Consider the following 14678-nt stretch of genomic DNA (forward strand, 5'->3'; position numbering starts at 1 on the left):
TGCTGGCCGGCCACCAAGAAACACGAGCAGATCCTCAACGCCATGGAAATGAAGATGCTCAGGTGGATGGTGGCCTTGATCGTGTGACGAATGAAGGTCGAAAACAACTCGGAGTTGCCCCAATTGAAAAGAAGATGCAGGATACGCGAAGTCAAGAACAGCCCTCTGACTCGAACCTGGGGGCCGCTGACCCCGAGGAAGACCGAAGAACGAAGAAGCAGTGGATGGACGCAATCACCGAAGACATGTGCGCAGTGGATCTTGCCCCGGAGGACACCCGGGACCGATCCAAAAGGAGAAGACAGAGCCATGCATCGGACCCCGTGCTGGGAAGACGCTAGGAAAGAGAGAGGCTGAAACGATCAGTGTTGGGGATTATAAAATAATATATTCCTAGGTAAACTAACACATTATTATTGAAAAGCAGTCCTTACAAAAACACATCTTAGCATAACCACATCAGAACCACAGTTGTAGTAATTCATAGACCAGTCTTTAAAGAAGAAGAAATATCAAACACTCTCCAGATATATATTGTTCTCTGCATGGAAACTTTCACAGAAAACAGCAAAGGGGGCAGCCAGTTCATCCAGCAATAGTGAGAGCATTATGTGCCAAACACATATTAAAAGTGACAAACTTTTACACATAGCAAGTTCCTCCTTAGAAATATGTACTTTGGTAGAACTTCCTGTTATTAGCTCAAAATCCAACATTTATGCTGAAGTAATGGAAAGGGTTTAAGTTGTCTGGAAGAGATGGAAAATCAATGCCAGCTAATATGTGCAAAAAAAGAAAAAAAAATCTAATAACACCAAGTCTCACCCTGAAAAATTCAGTGCATGCACGCACACAGACACATAAACCTTAAGCTTCCTGTGACGCCAGCTGTAGTGTGTATTTCTGCTCCTGTTTATTCCCCCATCCCTCTCACTTATCTATGCCTTTCACTGCAGATGGTGCAACAAACAAACTGCAACCATTTGAGTCATGTTTCATAAAGGCAAGCCAATTACTGAAAACATATTCTTTCAGCCATTTTCTATGAATGACTTAAATTAAAGCGTTTTGGAGCCCAGTCCTATTTGCATCATAGAAATTTCTGTCTCAGGGTCCAATTTGCGACAGGGTGTGCCGATGGAAGCATTAGGCTTCCTTGCCGCAGTAGGAGGGTGGTATCATGATTAATTTAGGCTTGTTTTGTCAGCGCAGGAAGCCACAAAAAAAGCTCATTACAATCAGCTGGGTTTTGTCACAGTCCGGGCTCCCTCTTATCCCCCATAGCGAAGCAGAGCGATGCAGCCTCCGTGAATATGCATTGATGATGATTGCATGATTTATGCATGAGCGTCATGGAACCTTAAGACTATCCCGCCCAATAGAAGTCCTTGAAATCATGAAATTAGAGCTTTTGTCTCTGTTCTTAAAGTGTTTGTGTAAGCCACTCAGCTACATCACTCACAGTCCATTCTCAAATGTGTGGGAACACAACTGAATAAGTGGAACTATAAGATAACAGTGACTTGTTTGTTTTAATATTTACTAAGTGCTTGTACAGAGCTATTAGGAGACATGTTGTAAGCTGTCATGTTTCCAAGCAGACTGCATTCAGTATTCAGTTTGTTGCATGTCTCTGTTTGACTTTGGGCTTTCACTGACATTACCTGCAATTAGGCTGTCATAATTGCATAATTGGCTGATATAATTGACTTGCCAGCAATAGTCTTGAATCAAGATGGTGATTTATGGGTATATGAGCGTTATGGGAGTGATGTGTGCACTGACCTTCCTTGGAGCTCAGCTGATGTGGGTGCTGACCCTTCGATAAACACAGACAAGACCTCCCAGCCAGCCTGTGTGTATGTGACTGTTTCAACATGCCCTAGAGTTTTCCTGTTGCCTCTGATAGATGATGATGCACTCCCCTGCTTACCAAGTTTCTGCACAGTTCCTGCCTCTTACACACAATACCTGACTGTAATATATGTGGCTTGTGTGGTGTAAACTTTAGAATTCTAAAGACAACTCCTATATATAAAAATTAAAAGTTTTTGGTAAGTTAGTGAAAAATGAAGGAAAATATGTCTAAATGGAACAGCAATTCTACGCATCTCAAGGTTGCCTAGTCTAAGCGTGATCTTATGGTGCCAAGAATCAAACATCATAGCCGTAAAAAACATCTCGTTAAAATTTGTCAATGTGGACATGTTAGCATGCTGAAGTTAGCATTATCTTAAAGCACTCTTATTTATATACACTCTTTTAACACAGCGAGTGCACAAAGTCATTTGAAAGCTGCAGGGTTGATAATGAAGTAAGTCAAGATACCGCATTGGTGTTCTGTCAGGGCAAGCACTGCTTCTCCGCTGAATTTTAAAAATAGGCATCAATTAAAAGCTGCCAAAGAGAGAGATCCATCTCCTTGAATCTCAAACAGCGTTCTGTTGTTAAGCTTTTGCCTGTTTGCACCCATCCACTAAATTACTGCTGTCGTCTGGCTGCAGTTGGCTATTGTCTCTGGAAGCAGGCTTGACTCTGATTTCATTGAAATCTACAGTGTGCTGTTTCTGACTGCCATGTCTGTGTCCCGTTAACAAAGCGTTGAGCTTGTGATCATGACAGACCAGCAGCTTTTTTGTTTATTTTGTCCATGAGCAACGTGGGTCAACCTCTGGTCTTTTCATCAGAAACTGATGTGAGACCAGCGTGCTAGACAAGCTGCTGCTGGCTCTGCTCGCCCCGCCCTGAGATCAGTTATGGGAAACAGAGCTTTTTATCATTATAACTTCTCATTTATCACCAGATAGGTTTCCTCTTGTTAACCACCTTGGAAGAATTTGAGTGCAGTGTGATAATATTTTTAATAATTACTTTAGCACACTAGCAAATAAAGGCTCGATGGTGGATGCCAAATCCTACTATGTCTGGTTTAATAACAGAGGCAAGTCTAACAGGTATAGGCTCTATTAGCACTTTCAGATTAGCACCCATGACATGTCACTTGATTGACGAAAATGCACTGAAATTAATCAGTTGTTTTGCCAACACAATCTAAATTTTTCATCAATATTTTTACTGATATAGATATAGACATTTAAGACACTCATACCTTTTAAGTTAGCTATAATTCTTTGAATTCTATATTTTAATATACTTTTTAAATCAAGGTGTAAGCCTGCTTTTCTGAGCTCTTTAAATGCGTTCCCTACAGAGCAGCCACAGTGCAAATGGAATATAATGACTCGTTGTCTCTGAGTTAGAGTATAAAGAAATGAATGGCAAGTCAAATTCTTTATTTTAGACTGAAATCCACAGCTCTATGGATAGTATTCGCTTCCTTTTTCTGTCCACTCTGTGCACTGTATCCTTAAACAAGCAGACACATCAGTCACTGACAGATTAACCACCATTGTAACTGACCTCTCCCTTCTAGTTCAGAATGAATGATGGAGGTAGGCTATCCTAACATGTTTTTTAAAAAAATTGTCTATTGCCTCCATCTGAAGAGTTGGCTGCACGTGTCGGTTACATTATTAACAGCAACACGAAAAAGTACAAATCAATCTTGAGCCTCTGATGTCTCTTTTCATAGAAACTTTCTCACCTCTCACTGCAGACTCCAAATTTCCATTCCACCCATTTATCCCCTCCCACTCTCACTTTCCACTCCAACTTTCTTCTCTCCCTGCTCTCTCATCTCCCTGCGCTGAGCCAGATCTCTTCCATATTCCTTTTGCTCAGGTCCGCAGGCTGAGACAGACTTATTTAACAAGCGCCTGGCAGGCTGGGTGGTGGATGTGGCAGCTGTGGAATAGAGGTTGATGTGGCCCTTTGTACCACAGGAGAGTGAATCCCAGGGAGGGAGTCTCCAGATGGGCTCGGATTGCAGCAGTTCACCCCGGATCTCTCTAAATGAATGCCGTATGGAATAACGCTGCATATTTGAATGCTAAAAAGCAGATTGAGTGTGATTAATTACCTGACTGTATTTTAGTCTGCATTTACACACAGAATTGAGAGAATTTCCACTTTAGAATATGCAATAATAAAGCTACTTTCATATCTACAGGTAACTGTTTGGCATATACTTCCAATTAAGTGGGTTTTTTTTCATATTCAAGCAAATAAAGAAGCTGACCTCTGACACCACGCATCCACAATGTGTGAGAGATGCTTTGATCTATAGCTATTTATTCTCTTTTCTAACTTCTCCAAGCTCCTGGTATTCTCCCTGCGTGCTGCTGTGCTGACACTGCTTTCCTCTGCATCCCATTGATTCAGGAGCCCTGAGTGATAGATGGGTTTAATAAAGCAAGGTGCAGTCTCCCCAAATAAATGAGCAAACGCAGGATTTATTACCAACATCTGCATTTTAAGGGGAGTAAACAGGCCCTAAGCTGGGAAACAGTTTCATGATACTCCTTCAACCCAAAGTCTGTGCCAGAAAAAGTACGCACACAGTTGTGCACGTATACACTCAGACACTAACATGCCTGTTACACACTCTGGCTCATGCACATACTTCCACTCACTGCCTTTTCCCATCCGCTGTGTTTCATCCTATCCTTCACTTAATTCTCACATCTTCTGCCATTCGTCTTTCCCTTCAATAAAAACAGAACCTTGACTCTTCTGGGCATCTCTCTTCCTTCTTCTTCTTCTCAGTTCTACACATACTTCAGTCTTTTCTTTTTTCTTTTGTCTTTCCACTCTTATTCTGACGGACTTTCCCTCCCTTTGAAGCTGCAGAGCGATTTCTCTTTGAACCAAAGTGCTCATCACTAGTTTGTCATCATATATAATGGTCTTTTTTGTCATAAACAGCAGCACTTTTTATTTTATTTTTGTATTTTTTTTTGCCATGGCAGTGCTACAGGCTGCTTAGTGGTGGTGATTTATCCATGCACAGTGCCAGTGGTGCTAAATCTCTACTCCCCTTGGCACCCAAGCAGTGGTGTGCATGGTTTAATTTCAGCTTTGAAAGACTGTCGTGCTGCAGTGATAATGCAGGCCTGTTTGCCAGTGATTGGACTAATTAACAGGCTCACAGATGATCCGTGACCGTCTTAACCAGTCACAGCGGAGGAAGGTGAGAAGAGAGAAAGAGAGAGAGAAGGAAGGAGACTGGAAAAGTATCTTGACCTGTGAAGCTCCTTTGAAAAACGTCACCTCCCTCGTCAATATCCATGTGTGCTAAATGAGCTATAGGATGTACAATGCCAAAAAATATTTTACTAGCAGAAAACAGAGTTTTTTCCCCAAGCGTGTTTTTTTGTTGTTGTTATTAATGACAACAGAGCTAATAATTATAAACACATTTGCATGGGGTTCACACACTTCTTTCCCCCTTGTGCACTTATGGCTGTTCCTTTCAAATCTGATACCCTGAAAGCTTTCCCGAGGACTTTATCCCTCCCTCCCCTCTCAGTCTCACTGCAGACGACCTACTAAAGCTTTATACATTGAGTGTTAGCCTGATAGCTATCCCTCTGTGTAATTACTGACTGAGCTGTGACTAAGTGGAAGAAATGCTATGTTTACCACACATTCATTAGTCAGCTATATGTTTCTCAATGGGGGAGTGCAATGTGTGTGCACACTCCTGACATTGATGCATGGCTATAGGGTAGAACAACTGGGCAATTTGTTCCCGAACCTTAGCCTACGCTCTAGAATTTCAGCCTAAAGTGTAAACTTAGCAACATTTTACAAACTAATAAGATGTGAACTTATTTGTCACAGGTGTCATGCCCCTGGTCTGTTTTAATATGTGAAGCTCTGTAGCACAATATACGCACTTCAAAGCACAGTTATTAAAACAAAGGCAGCGTGACGGTGATGGTGTTTTTATAGGGGGCGCCATACTGCAACAAGCCTCGAATGTTTTGCTGCAGTGCTTCATACTCATCTGATTAACCCCGTTTATCCAGTGTAAAGGCGCAGCATGGGCGCAATGTGCAACAAGTACAGATGTTTTCAGTTTAACCTTTCCTGTGAGACACTTGCATGTCTGTGTAGCTCCTGGTGATATAAGAACAGTTGTGTGGATGTTGGTTTTTTAAAAAAAAATTATTTATTTATTTATTTATTTTACATACGGCTGTGATCACCTGATGCATTACACTAATTTAAGGACATACCCAGCCCATATCTCCAGAGCTGCGAAACTATTAATGAAGTCGATTGCATAAATCATTACCGACCCCGCTGCTTCATTTTCATGTTTTACTGCCAGGCGATCTGTATAACAGAAAGCCATCAATGTTTTAAACGCCGTCTTCTTCATTCTGTCCTGTCAAGCAACCTTTTTCATGTTCACAGCTTCCATAAATGTAAATCTACCTGATCTAGTAAAGATTGTCTTTTTTTCAAGATGATCATTAGATTAAAAAAAAAGTCCAAAATCGATTATGAATTGCTTGTTTATACGTCGCACACATTATTTTAACTTGTCAGTTGACAAGTCACACAATCAGAGGTCAGATCAAAGTTATTGGATTTCTGTTATTACAGTTGTAGTACATTAAGGAAACGTTATGACACTCAGATTACATTTTTTTTCTCTTAATATAATGAAGAAATGGTTTTAATGCTAGTCAGTCATAATTGGGGACCATCTTGTGAATGGATCACACCATCCACGCTGCTATTGACTTCTCACATCACACCCATTTTCAATAGATTCACTTTAAAGTTAGCCACTTATCTCTGAGAGCTGATTTCATATGGACAAAGCTGACAGACAAGGTAAAAATGATCCCAGATTGCAATATCGTCTCAATCATACACAAAACTCACAAATAAAATGCTAATCTACTAAGTTTGCAAGCTCTAAAACCACTTTGACTGCTTCCTTGTAGCCTCAAAGCACATACCTAAAATAACAGTGGTAATAACAACAGGGTATTTCCTTGTAATTGGATTTACTCTTATTATCAGGCACTTATTTAAAAAAAAATAGCTAAAGAGTTAGTCATGAGTACTAGATGCTAAATATCACACTATGTTTTAGCTCTTACTACAGATGTCCTGTTGTGTCAAAATAAGCTAGGTACAAGATACCATATTTGAAGGGCATAGGCATCTTATCTCAGTCACTTTAAATGATGCAAATTATGTTTCATAGTCAATATCTTAAAGAGAGCTGATGATTCAGTTAAAGTTTAGTCACTTCACCTTTAGGGAAATTACTATTTTGCAGTTCAGTTTCTATAACCTGCCTACTCTAATGCATGACAGACAACATATAAATATAGTTCACAACTGTAAGGGCCAAACTCTGTTATATAACTGTATAAATATGCCACGAAAATTGGAAGAATTTTCACTCCTAGCTTTTCTTTGTAAGAAACATTACAGCTGGTAGAAGTAGCCTGAGAGCAAGAGAGTCCTTGGTTCTTGTCTGCTTGTGTGCCCCCCTTACCCCCACAAGCTTACGTCTTTCAAGGATCAATAAAGGATAGCTTATCTCATGTAGAGTTTGACTATATATCTGAGATACTATTAGCATTCCATTTTCTGTATAAAAACAAAAATAAATCTTCAAACAGACTTTAGTAGCTGTGACTCTTTAAAGGTCTTATTTCCTAGGACCACAAAGCTGCAGACAACCGAAGAACTTGCTGCAAAGATCAGTCCTAACTAGCCAACCTTAAACCAGATACAAAGCATCATCGGGATAGGAAGAGTGAAGTCAGGCACAACCACTCGGTAAGTCCTCCCTGTGGGGTAAAAAGTGTGCAACCCTCCCTTAACTACATAACATTGCTTTCCTGCATGGACATATGGGGTCAAAATTATTGTGTATTCCTGAGCTACTGGTTTAGGGTTGCTTGGGGGGAGTGAGAAAGCACAGCAGCATGTTAGCAAGCTGTTAGAGCACGGCTGTAAATGATTCATAATGTACAGGGAGGCACGTTCATACTAGTACTGATTTTAAAGCAGCTGAATGATGTCCTCTAACTCAAGGTCTGGGGTCCCTGAGCAGATATTTTGCCTCAGGTTAGTCCTATTAATGAGGAAGAAATTATTTCCCCCTTTCCCTGCAATGTTGTTCACATATGTTTCAGTAGTCTTTTGATGAAATGTGGCATTGGAGGACCATTAGTCCGGGCATGCTCAAGTCACTGCAAAGCTGATGGTAATCTGCTCTGGGACAATCTGCACTGGCACCATTCCTCCCAGTGGGAATGTGTCAGTCTACTGGTGGTAAAATGAACACCTCTCTGATACTTAATATTCTTCTCTTCTCTTCTCTTCTCTTCTCTTCTCTTCTCTTCTCTTCTCTTCTCTTCTCTTCTCTTCTCTTCCTCATCTCCTGCTCTATCCTACGCACGCTACCTCAGTCATCCTCAAGAAGATGGAGTGGCAGGATAAGGTCGCAGCATCTGTAAAGGCTCTCGTTGGGGCTTAATGAATACTATTAATTCAATCAGGGGAGTTGTTGGGATGGCCATGGCCTTTGTCCAGTCATGATTAAGCGATGCTATCAGTTATCAATCGTAATGAGCTCTTGTAGCTGTGGGAGACGAGAGCTGGCTGGTGAAATAATAACATCTTGCTCTGATGATAGCGGGTAAGGCCAGATACCAACCTAACGATGTCGAGCCGTGTGTCCGGGCTTGGTATATCTATTAGCGTAGCACAAGTCAGATAGAAACATTAGCACTTTGATGCATTATTGAGATCGCAATGATAAGATTCCATGTGACAGTCTTTCTTGTCGAAAACATGAGAGTTCATTTCCTTAAGGCAGCTATAATCAATGCTTTTGCTATGAACAACGGATCCAGCGGCTGCATGAAAGGCATGGCTCATAATGACAAGCACACAGAGATTTATTAACTGAACCTAACACTTCCCTGGGCTTTATGGAGCTTTTATGAAGCTTTAGCCCACCGTTAGCTGTCTTTTCTAAAATGATACTGTTTTTGCTTTCTCTTGCTACTTTAATTGCCTTGTTTTTAGCCACAGCAGGCAGCTCTATTCAGCAACAAGCCACTAGCTGTGGAACATTTGGTCCCTATAGGGTTTGGTATTTCCCTCTGGAGCTGGGGACCAAAAGAAAGCTAGAAGAGAATTAATATTGAGCTTACATTTACCAGGTGCCAGCATGATTATAAATAAATGATGTTGCTTTGTAACTGCTACTGCTCATGTGGTTTTTCTTGAGCAGCTTCCCAGTAAGAACAGATTTCAAGTTTTTCAGTTCAAGTTACATAAAAAAAAATTATGTCAAAAATCAAATCAAATAACTTTTGATAGATATACTATTAGGGAATATGCTTAGTTGCTATGATGTGTTTGTGCAGTGAATGTAAAGCTGTAGCCACACACTGCCCACCTCAAATCATGGTAAAAAGAAAGTACAAGGTTTCACTTGTTGTTTCCTCTGTTTCCATAAGATTTAAGAGAGTAAGTAGCAGCCAGGTTCTGATCATCAAATGCCCTTGGTTAACTGATCATCAGCATGTGTGATCACCTCTATAAGGGGAGATGTTTTGTGAGTTTGCTGGTTATGGTGCAATGCTGCTAACACAATGCCAAGGAGGGAAGAAATCAGCAATGATCCTAAAGAAGCAACTGTTGCTGCCCATCAGTCTCAGAATGGTTGTGAGGCCTTTTCCAAACAAGTTGAAATCCATCATTCAACTGTGACAAAGATTATTCAGTGGAAAAAGTTAAATACAGCCATCAGTCTGCCTGTAGTGGACGTTCCACAAAAGTCACCCCAAGATCAGACCATGTGATGCTCAGAGAAACTTTAACAAAATCTAAGACTCTTAAGACGTCAGTTAGCATGATAAATGTTAAAGTTCATGACAAAATTAGAAAAACACTGAGCACTGAGATGCCAGGAGATAGCCTCTTCTCTTTAAAAAGGACATGGCAGCTGGATCTGAACAAACTAGATTGAACAATGCTCTTTAGACAAGGAAGACCTGATGTATGGCCATCATTTACAGCACCAAACACATGTCAGCAAAAAGACTTCATACCAACTCTTACACATAACCTGGGCACCTTGCAGTCATTTACTTAAAAAAAAATACTACATGTGGGTCACCTACAGTGGGGAACAGACTTGCTGGATATTCCATTGTGGTTAACCACAAACACAATAAAAAATCTCCAAAGGGACCAAACATCAAAAACATGGCTGAGAGATCCAGTTTGGTGGCTGAGGTTATGTGAAGTGATTAGCAGGAGACAGTAAATGTATATACCTGCCTCTGTAACTCTTTTCAGACACTGTTCAGTTTCAACTTTCAGCCCTGGAGGCTGCTTAGTGCAACTGCTAGTTTTAGCAAAACCTATCTGCAGTACACAATAGGTTTTAAAAGCCAGACAGAGCCTCGCCAGCTGTAACATGTGTATCCAGTCTTCCTGCTAAGCTCGCTCTCTTCATATTAATTTTAGAGACTTCAAATCACCATTAATCTCTTCCAAGATTAAAATCCACCTGCTTGCACTCAACATGATTGCAGGGCTTACAAACTTGTCCTAACACTGAAGACTGGCATTTACATACTAAGTTTTGTGTGTGTTTGTTTGTAAGCACATGTTCGACCACAAAATCCGATACTGAGCAAACATTTTACATATACGTTAAGGTTGAGCTTTTTTACCCACAGTGAAAACAAAGCTGGTATACTTTTTCATCCTGTGAGCCTGTCTGTGTTTTTATGCGTAGCTCATCTGTCATCATGTCGAATTTTAGTCTCGGAGACACTTAGATAGGTGTTTATATATCTGTCTGTTACGTCCACATGAAAGCAACCCTCAAAGATGCAGTCCACGAGACCGATCTAAACATCAGTAATTAAAACACATTTTTTTCCCAACCATATCAAACCCTGTTGCAGTTGTGCGCTGAACTTCAGTAATCTTGTTAACCACCCTCTGGCATTTGGTTCATATTTAACAGGGAGATACGGGAGTGGGAGTTAATTTTCTCTCCTGGCAAGGAAGCAAATATGTCAAAAACATTTACTGCTATTTTAAATGGCTGTATAGTATAGCTGCGTGTGTATACAAAAGCGTGGTCAGTCATATACGTAGAAAAAACAAGCCAAGTCCATCTCAGTTTTATGTCAGCATCTAATTTCTAATTCCAGTTTACTTGTCTAAATGAAGACGATGCCCATCCCCTCCCGTGCTCTTTAAGAATGCAGCGTGTGTATGGTTTTTGTCCACCAGATTTAAATAATTCACATAAAGCAGTCTCCATTCAGTTTTTATGAGCCCCCAGTGGCAGTTCAAGACAGTTCAGCCTGTTTATATCACAACCTCCCTCTTGTGCCCTCATCTCAGTCTTTCTTAATTTTGTGTTTGGTTGCTGCCTCACCTAGCCTGTAACCTTCATGTTCTTTTATGATTTTTAATAACAACCTCTGCATTTATCATACAGATCCTGTAGCCTTTTACAAAAGAGCTGCTGTCTTTGTAAACACTAGGCATCGCTATGACTCATGGCACAAGGTATTTAAGAGCACAAATGACTTTGAAGATAAATCCCAAGGGTGCTTTCCTTGACGACTTATAGAAGAATCAAAAACAAACAGTCCATCTCGCAGAGGCACCAACAACTACAGGAAGAGCCAATTGTAGGGAGCAGCTGAGCAGAGCTAGCTGCACCAGGCCCGGGAGTGATGCACTACTCTCATCTCTCGCTTAACGTTATTAAAAGTTTGAGCCCGGAGGCCATGAAGGTTTAGCAGAGGATTATTATTTCAAGCTCCCTGAAAAATAAATCAATCCTTTATCAAAGTCCGCAGTCCCCATGAACTGCGTAATCAAATTGAACACTGTTCTAGGCTAGTATCCTGTTACTGTTCTATTAAACTGAGCTATTGCTGTGGGAGATTGCTCAAAAATAGCCATCCTCATAAGACATGGGTGTTATGTGCAGACAATTGAAAAATCCCATAAATTTGTCACTGTAAAGCATTTTTCCTAAAGGATCCTTTCTTTTGAAGTTTTTCCTCTCTTCATTACCTTCTGAGTGTGAAAGATTCTTTGTGTTAAGGAAAAGTCCACAGCGTGTAAGGTTAGCGGTAGTGGCTGTGTATACATTTTTAATGTGAAAGACATTTTACCCAGTGCACCAGCAAAGTTTCACTCTTAACTTTGCATTAAGTAACCATAAATGGCTCCCTGACATTTCGAGCAAATCTATTGATCAGACTTATTTCTTTTGTTTATGCATTCCAGTAATGCAATTTGTGGGCAACAGTATCTTTCCCACTGCTCTCTCTCCCTCCCTCTCTCTCTCCCTCTCAGGCTGGCGCGCCTGTCCGCTCCCTGTGATTGGACGTGGTTTTCCTGCGGGCTCGGCACTTCTATTGAACTGGTCCCTGTTGTATAGCGTCCTTCAAGCGGCGGAGCAGATGAAGTGCATTTGCTGTTATGGTCAATGAAGGAAATGACAGTGAATTCAAAAATATGCTGATGACTCCGCTTGAAACAGCAGTTGCACTGAATGTAGACGAGGCAGTGTTTCCACCGCCTCCCTTCAGAAGTTCCCCATGATGTTGTCTGGAATTTCAGTTTGGAGATGATGGGAAATGATACTGTCCAAGCCAATGAATACAATGTGTAACTGAGCCCATGCTATAGATTCATTTTTTAAACAATTCTGTTTTTCTTTTCATATTGTCAGTCCTTAGTGCAAAATGAGAGTACATAAACACAGGGATGTAAATATTTTACAGAAAATCCTCGTAATGTTCGCATGTCAGTGATGTGAAGTGTACAGAGTGAAGCATCTCTAAGGTTCAAGTTACGGATGAATCCCGGCAAACACTGCTACCCCGACCTCATGGATTTTATAAAATATTGAAAGTGCGAGACTTGGGGGAGAATAAAACATCACCTCATTAATTCTCCAACATTAACCAAAATCAGCAGAGGCTAAAATATCTGAGGCCCTTGACTGCAGTGCCAGTATAGTAAAACGGCATATGTAGAAATTCTCTTAAATTGACATTTTTCTTCAGATGCGTCAGATGGAAAATCATTAGTGACTCCTGTGTGCATAGACATTTCTATGCCCAACACACAGTACTCATGGCAATTGTACTATACACCTCATTTACTGAAACTTAGCATGCGTGATTAAAAGGGAGTGTAGAAAAGCAATTTACAGTCGAGCTTTGATATAACTTTTGATGATGGCTCAAAGTTGTTTTTAGGTACATCCTCTCTACCTACCTGGACGACTAGTACGAGACGCTTTGTCTTTTGTGCTTTAATTAGGTTTTAGTGGCGCAACTGTGACAGGAACATCGCTTCCTTTTCAAAGACGTGCACTGTGTCGCTCATCTGTACTGTACGCACACGCTTTATTCCAACGGTAATGAGCTGGGCACAGTCGCTCTGTGCGTCTCATGCAGGTTTTGTGTTTTTTTTTTTTCCTCTTATTTAGAGGCTACGTTTTATTTATTTGCTCAAGGGCTTGTCAAATTTAAAAAGCAGTGCTATTATCTTGTAACTGCTGTCAGTTGTGAATAGAAACATCAAACAACTAGGGTATTACCATGTCTTTTTTCTGCCTCTTACACTTGCTTTCAGACACACAAACACACTGTTTTTCTCTTCTGATGCTTCACTGAGTGAAGGAAATTACTTCTCTGACTCTGCTCATCCTTGTTATTCAAGTAACATCTTGGCCTGCACCTCATTTGACTTTGTTGCAGGAGTAGTTGAAACCTGGTATTTTAAAACATTGATGGGACTTCATGCACTTTCACACACTGACTTTTTGCTTTGGAAATAAGCCTGCTGGTATTCTAAGAGACTGGTTCTGGCCGTAATAAGGAAAATTATTAGAAGAATGTAATAGGTGTGTAAAGTTCTAAATAACTAATTAAACTAATATTTAAAAAACATTAAAAGGGGAAAAAAAGAAAAATGAAAAGTTGCTATCATGCTAGCTATTCTAAGCAGACAAAGATTAACTGCACAGAAACCAACTTACAATACAATAATGTACTCCTTTGAATCTAGTTATTATTGTGACACGTTCAATTGTTGCCATTCTGTTACATTATATAAATCCCACAGTATAACATAACAGTGAGACACACACTTTATTTGTCATCGGTCAACTCCAAGACTGTTCAGATTCAGTGGCCACGAGTGACGGGCTGTTCATGCATCTCCATGTTGCAAAACGAACCGTTAGTACAATGAGCATCATACAAACATCCAGTCTATACCTAGGAAAATGTTAAGGGCTGTTCAAAATCAAGCACTTCGTTCCTCTTCAGTGAAACAAATGGAAAATTAAAGGACAACCCAAACGCTTGAGCCTTAAATTGAGGGATCTGCCATAATGTGGGGGGTCTTTCCTGTAATGGTTTGAATCCACTTGTTGGTGATTGTCAGTGATGGCATCTATCTGATAATAAAACATTTCTGTACTGATGGAAGTGACCTCCCACTTTCACAGAGCGTGAGGGACACTGATTGGTTTAGTCAAAGAGAGTATACAGTTACGATAATATAACCTGTTAGTCCTGTTTTGAACCCTAGAGGTGAGAATTTCCACATTTGCCATCTTGGTTGCAGTAAAAACTGATGTGATAAAGAAGAGCGGGTTTATATGCTCATTGGCTAATGTCTTGTAATTTTACATCTTAAAACCAGTGGACAGAAATGGATGGATGGATGGATGG

The sequence above is a fragment of the Pelmatolapia mariae genome, linkage group LG2 (assembly GCF_036321145.2).
Source record: "Pelmatolapia mariae isolate MD_Pm_ZW linkage group LG2, Pm_UMD_F_2, whole genome shotgun sequence".
Lineage (NCBI taxonomy): Eukaryota > Metazoa > Chordata > Actinopteri > Cichliformes > Cichlidae > Pelmatolapia > Pelmatolapia mariae.